The sequence below is a fragment of the Macaca mulatta genome, chromosome 1 (genome assembly GCF_049350105.2).
Source record: "Macaca mulatta isolate MMU2019108-1 chromosome 1, T2T-MMU8v2.0, whole genome shotgun sequence".
Taxonomy (NCBI): Eukaryota; Metazoa; Chordata; class Mammalia; order Primates; family Cercopithecidae; genus Macaca; species Macaca mulatta.
This window is the reverse complement of record NC_133406.1, coordinates 196535502-196541501: the sequence shown is the minus strand read 5'-3', so window position 1 is coordinate 196541501 and position 6000 is coordinate 196535502. Positions and strand designations below refer to the sequence as shown.

Below are 6000 nucleotides of genomic sequence, written 5' to 3'. Positions count from 1 at the left end.
AAAATAATTTGAGATCACTTCCCTAGAGGATTTGTGGCGTATTTGCCAGAACATTTATATGAGACCAATCATAGCAGCATTTTTTTTTTTTTTTTTTTTTTTTTTTTTTTTTTTTTTTGCATAGCTAGCTAAGGTTTTATTTTGGACAAAAAAAAAAAGAAGAAGAAGAAGAAGAAGAAAAGAAAAGCACAATTGAATTGTTTTGTAGCTGGAGACATGGACAAGGGGGGTATCCCCAGGCAGTAAACTCCCCGCAGGTGGGCTGAAGGCTAGGGCTGAGCCTCAGGTGGGTCTCCTGTTCCCCATGCTCCCGTGCACAGCAGCCTCCCTCCCGGGCTCTGGGGCAGCTGCAGGAGGGTCAGGCTGGGAGGGGCTGCCGTGGCTGTTCACTTGGGCAGGACGTTAGAAGACTCGGACACCAGCTTTCTGTTGCAGGTCTCGATCTTCTTCACAACCACGGCCCTGGTGGAGCTGGTGCGGCTGAAGGAGCTGGAGCCCATGCCAGAGTCAGAGCTGGAGCCCAGGCCGTAGTTGAGGCCGGGGCTGGTGAGGCGCCCATAGGCCGAGCTCAGCGCACCTGCATAGCCGCTGGTTGTCTTCGTATGGATACTCACGTTCTGCATCGCAGACTCCGGCCGGCTCTCCTCGCCCTCCAGCAGCTTCCTGTAGGTGGCGATCTCGATGTCCAGGGCCACCTTGACGTTCATCAGCTCCTGGTACTCACGCAGCTGCCGCGCCACGTCCTGCTTGGCCGGCTGCCGGGCGGCCTGCAGCTTGGAGAGCTTGGCGTTGGCATCCTTAACTGTCGGCTCCTCCGGCTGCTTGGCCTCTGCGATGGCGGCCTCCAGGGAAGCCCTCTGGCCCTTGAGCCTGGGGCTCACTGATGTTCTGGTTTATCCCGGAGATCTCAGTCTTTGTATGCGGCACCTCATCCCAGTGCTTCCCAGACAGCGTCTGCAGCTCCTCATACTTGATCTGGTACATGCTTTCAGCCTCAGCCCGGCTGCCGTTGGTGATCTCGTACTGCGCCTTGACCTCAGCGATGATGCGGTCCGTGTCCCGGGAGCAGCTGTTGTCCATGGACAGCACCACAGATGTGGCCGAGATCTGGGACTGCAGCTCCCGGATCTCCTCTTCTCACAGAGGCCTGAGGAAGTTGATCTTGTCAGTCAGCCCTTCCAGGCGAGACTCCAGCTCTACCTTGTTCATGTAAGCTTCATTCACATCCTTCTTGATGAGGACAAATTCATTCTCCATCTCTGTAGGCTTATTGATCTCATCCTCCTACTTGCTCTTGAAGTCCTCCACCAGCCCCTGCATGTTGCCAAGCCCCGCCTCCAGCTTCAGCTTCTCCTGGCCCAGAGTCTCCAGCTGCCCCCTAAGGTTGTTGATGTAGCTCTCAAACATGTTGTCCATGTTGCTCTGAGTCGTCTGCTGCTGCTGCTGCAGGAGGCTCCACTTGGTCTCCAGCATCTTGTTCTGCTGCCCCAGGAACCGTATCCTGTCGATGAAGGAGGCAAACTTGTTGAGGGTCTTGATCTGCTCCTTCTCCTGGGTACGCACAGCCTGGATGTTGGGGTTCACCTCCATGGAGGTTAAGGGGGCTCAGCAGGCTCTGGTTGACTCTGACGACGGTGATGCCTCCCATGCCACTGGTCCCACCATAGCCTCTGCCCAGGTCACTCCAGAAGCTGCTGCTGCCCACTCGGGAGAAGCTCGAAGAGCTGATGCGGGCACTAGGCCCACTCGTGTAGGAGCGGCATAGCAGCATTTTACAATAATCCAACAACCCTATTGTTCATCAATAGCATAATTGAGAAATGTATTGTGATATATTCATACGATGGAAACTATTCAGCAATGGGAATGACTGAACTACAGCACTATGAATCTTATAGATTGAGTATATGAAGCAAGATACAAATTACTCCATTTATATACATGTAAAAAAAAAATCCTAAGCAACATAGCCAAACTCTGTCTGTACAAAAATTTAAAATAAAATTAGTCAGGTATGGTGGAGCATGCCTGGAGCCTTAGCTACTCAGGAGGCTGAGGTGTGTGGATCACTTGAGCCAGGAGTTCAAGGCTGCAGCGAGCCATGACATGACAGAGGGAGACCCTGTCTACTGTCTGTCCCTAGAGAAAAAGAAAAAAGTAAGTCAGAAAGCAAGCCAAATGAAACTATATTGTTGAGAGATGTGTATATAAGTGGTGAAATGGAAAACAAGCAAGTAGCCAACATAAAATTCAAGATCGTGCTTACCTCTAGACATAGAATGGGGTGTGTGACCTGAGGAAAGTCTAGTATGGATGAGGGGCTGCTTTTCGAGTGCTGGGTAAATTCTAATTTTTGAAGTGGGTGGTGGTGAAATGTTTTAAAAACATTAAGGCGGGGCGCGGTGGCTCAAGAGGCCAGGCGCGGTGGCTCAAGCCTGTAATCCTAGCACTTTGGGAGGCCAAGACGGGCGGATCATGAGGTCAGGAGATCGAGACCATCCTGGCTAACATGGTGAAACCCCGTCTCTACTAAAAAAAAATACAAAAAACTAGCCGGGCGAGGTGGCGGGCGCCTGTAGTCCCAGCTACTCGGGAGGCTGAGGCAGGAGAATGGAGTAAACCCGGGAGGTGGAGCTTGCAGTGAGCTGAGATCCGGCCACTGCACTCCAGCCTGGGCGACAGAGCAGACTCCGTCTCAAAAAAAAAAAAAAAAAAAAAAAAAAAATTAAAAGTTTTTAAAATGAATGGTACTTATAAAGGATTAAAAAAAACACCACAAAGCATAACCTGAAGTTTTCATGATGCCAGTCTCCTGGCGTCTTTTCCTGAATTTGACAGACAGGATGGCCAGAGGAAATGCATCAATGCAGAGGGACAGAAACAGCAGTGTGGCCTGGGAAAGGCGAGTGGCCACTGCTTCGGCCATGCCACTTGCTAGAGCAGTGCTTCTTCTTCATTATTTCTTTTCCTTTATAATCTTATTGTAAAAATATTTTGCATATATATATATTTTCAAGTTTCCACACAATGCATTGATTTACTTATATTTTCCATTTTTTTCTTTTTAATTTTTTTATAGAACAGTGCGTCTTAAACTTTAGTGTGCACACTGGGGACTCTTACTAAATGCAGATTCTGGTTTAGTAGGTCCCAGGGAGGGACCAGGGATTCTGCATTTCTAACAAGCTCCCTGATGCGGTCCTTGCTGCTGGTTCACGGAACCCCTCTTTGAATGGCAAAAAGCTAGAGCATTTCCAAGTGGAAAGCGGCCTCTGCAGCCAGGTTCAGTGGCTCATGCCTGTAATCTCAGCAGTTTGGGAGGCTCAGGTGGGAGGATTGCTTGAGCTGAGGAGTTTAAGACCAGCCTGGGCAACATAGTGAGATCCCATCTCAGGAAGGAAAGAGGAAGGAAGGAAGGAAGGAAGGAAGGAAGGAAGGAAGGAAGGAAGGAAGGAAGGAAGGAAGGAAGGAAGGAAGGGAAGGGAGAAAGCTGTGAGTGTACTGTTCCCAGCCTGATGCCACACACTTCATGATTCCATCCTATTCCTGCTTCCACTCTCCTTCCATCGCCACTCCCATCTCCTTACGGGTTCTGAGTTCGTAGGTCCCAGGGAGGGGCTAAGGATCCCTACAGATCCACCTGCCCATCTCTATTCCATTCCCACTTATCTCCTTCTCTGTCCCTCTCTCCATCCTCAGATTCTTCCCCAACCCCATCCCCATCTGGTCTCCATTGCATCCATATTGCTATCTTCATTTCTGTCTGTTTTCCCGTCTGTCTCAATCTCCAGCTCCAGGTGAATCCCAGCTCCCATTGCTATCTCCATCCTATCCCCACTACATTCTGATACACTTCCTTTTCATCCCTATTCTGATACACTTCCTTTTCACCCTTACTTTCTCCAGAGTGAAAATTGAGGCAGATTCATAAAGAAGTCTAAGAGTTGTGGGGATGTTGGGGACTATCAAGGTTGACAGTCTCTCCATATAGAAATTCTTCCCCAGATTCCAAAGAGAAACTTTGAAAGAAATTACTCAAGTCAAGATTTCAGATATAACTTCTTCACTTCCCATGGTGAGTATGGGGGAGGGTTAGGACTGCAATGGGAAGCAGGAGGGAATCAAAGGGAGATAGGGCTCTCCGGAGAGACAAGAAGGGAACGAGGGAAGCTAAGAAGTCACAGACTGGGAGACAGATAGAGGCAAAAGAGAAATGTATGGATAACAGATCTCAAATATAGTTTAACCTCTTCTGCACCCTCCCATCCCCACACAGGTCAGACTTTGACACAAGGAATTTAGAGAAGGAAAAAGGTGAGGTCTGTTCTTTCATTCAATCCATTATCTGTTGAGCATTCCTTTTTTATTCAAATGGAGCAGAAGAAAGAAGCTTGAAATGGACAGTTATCTCTGGTTTATCTGGCTGCAGAGTGCAGAGATGATTCTCTTTCAGGATGGGAGAGGGGGTGGGGAGGAGGAGAGAGGTGGGAACATAATGATGATGGTGATGGGGTGATGAACGTGAGACTGGAGGTTTTTTGTTGTTGTTGTAGTTTTGGTTTTTTTTCAGACTGAGTCTCGCTCTTGTCCCCCAAGCTGGAGTGCAATGGCGCGATCTCAGCTCACTGCAGCCTCCGCCTTCTGGGTTCAAGCAATTCTCCTGCCTCAGCCTCCCCCCGAGTAGCTGGGATTACAGGCGCCTGCCATCTCGCCTGGCTAATTGTTGTATTTTTAAGTAGAGACGGGGTTTCACCATTTTGGCCAGGCTGGTCTCGAACTCCTGACCTCAGGTGGTCCACCCGCCTCGGCCTCCCAAAGTACTGGGATTACAGGCATGAGCCACTGTGCCTGGTCGAGACTGGAGTTTTAAATTACAGTAGTCCTTCCTCCTTCCTCAGGTATCTGCAGTTTCAGTTACCTGAGGTCGACCACATTCTGAAATTATTAAATGAGAAAATCCAGAAACTATTCATAAGTTTTAAATTGCGTGTTGTTCTGAGTAGCATGGTAAGATCTCAAGCAATTCCACTCCGTCCTGCTCAGGAGGAGTCATTTCTTTGACTTATCCCTTTGTCCAGCATCTCCACTCTGTCTATGCTACTCCCTCATTAGTTGCTTGGTAAAGATCTCGGTTATCAGATCAACTGTTGCGGTATCACAGTGCTTATGTTCAAGTCACCCTTATTTTACTTAATAATGGCCCCTGAGTGCTAGAGTAGTGATGCTGGCATATTGTTATAATTATTCTATTACTACTGTTAAACTCTTACTATGCGTAATTTATAAATTAAACTTTATCATAGGTATGTGTTTTTAGGAAACAAACATAGCATATATAGGGTCTGATATTATTCAAATTTCAGGCATCCATTGAGCATCTTAGAAGGTATCCTCTTGGATAAGAGAGGACTATTGTATATCGAATGACTAGAACACGAATGAGCCCGCCCAAGATATTGTTAAGGCACAGAAAAGGGAAACATGACAAAACTGAGTTGAAGGCAGTGACTGGAGGATAATAAAACAGTTTCATGTTTGTACCCCCACTGAGTTTCAGATTATTCGACTAACCAGTCACCTGCTGCGTAGAGCCTCTTTCTTTCCCAAGACCTTGCTGTCTTCTCCCTTATATTTATGCTGGGAATTCAGCAGTGGAAGCTCTGTCCAGTTGCCTTCTGTTGGAATTAGCAATAGAATCTCACAAATTGTTTAAACCCAGTTATGTCTCTTCTCAACTTCTGGAGTGAAACCCAAGAAGCATTGGAACTTTACTTTTGCTGACTGTTTCCCCATTTTTCCTTCTGATTCTTTCAGTTTCTGGTTATTGGCTAGGGCTGCTTGTGACTCATCTAACTTGTATTTTGGCTGTTCCATAGCCTGTCCATGAATGCAGGGGATCGGGATGAGAAGGTAGCCCACACATTCAAGTTGAATGTGTGCAGGGTGGTGAGTTTCCACCTGGGTAGGTAGCAGCCTTGGTTAGGAGCCTGGTTTCATGGG

At 47.7% G+C, this 6000-nt stretch overlaps 1 pseudogene; it reads right to left on the bottom strand.

The window, feature by feature from the left end:
• Positions 1-261: 261 nt before the first annotated feature.
• Positions 262-1785, bottom strand: LOC704370 (keratin, type II cytoskeletal 8 pseudogene; annotated as a pseudogene).
• Positions 1786-6000: the final 4215 nt, after the last annotated feature.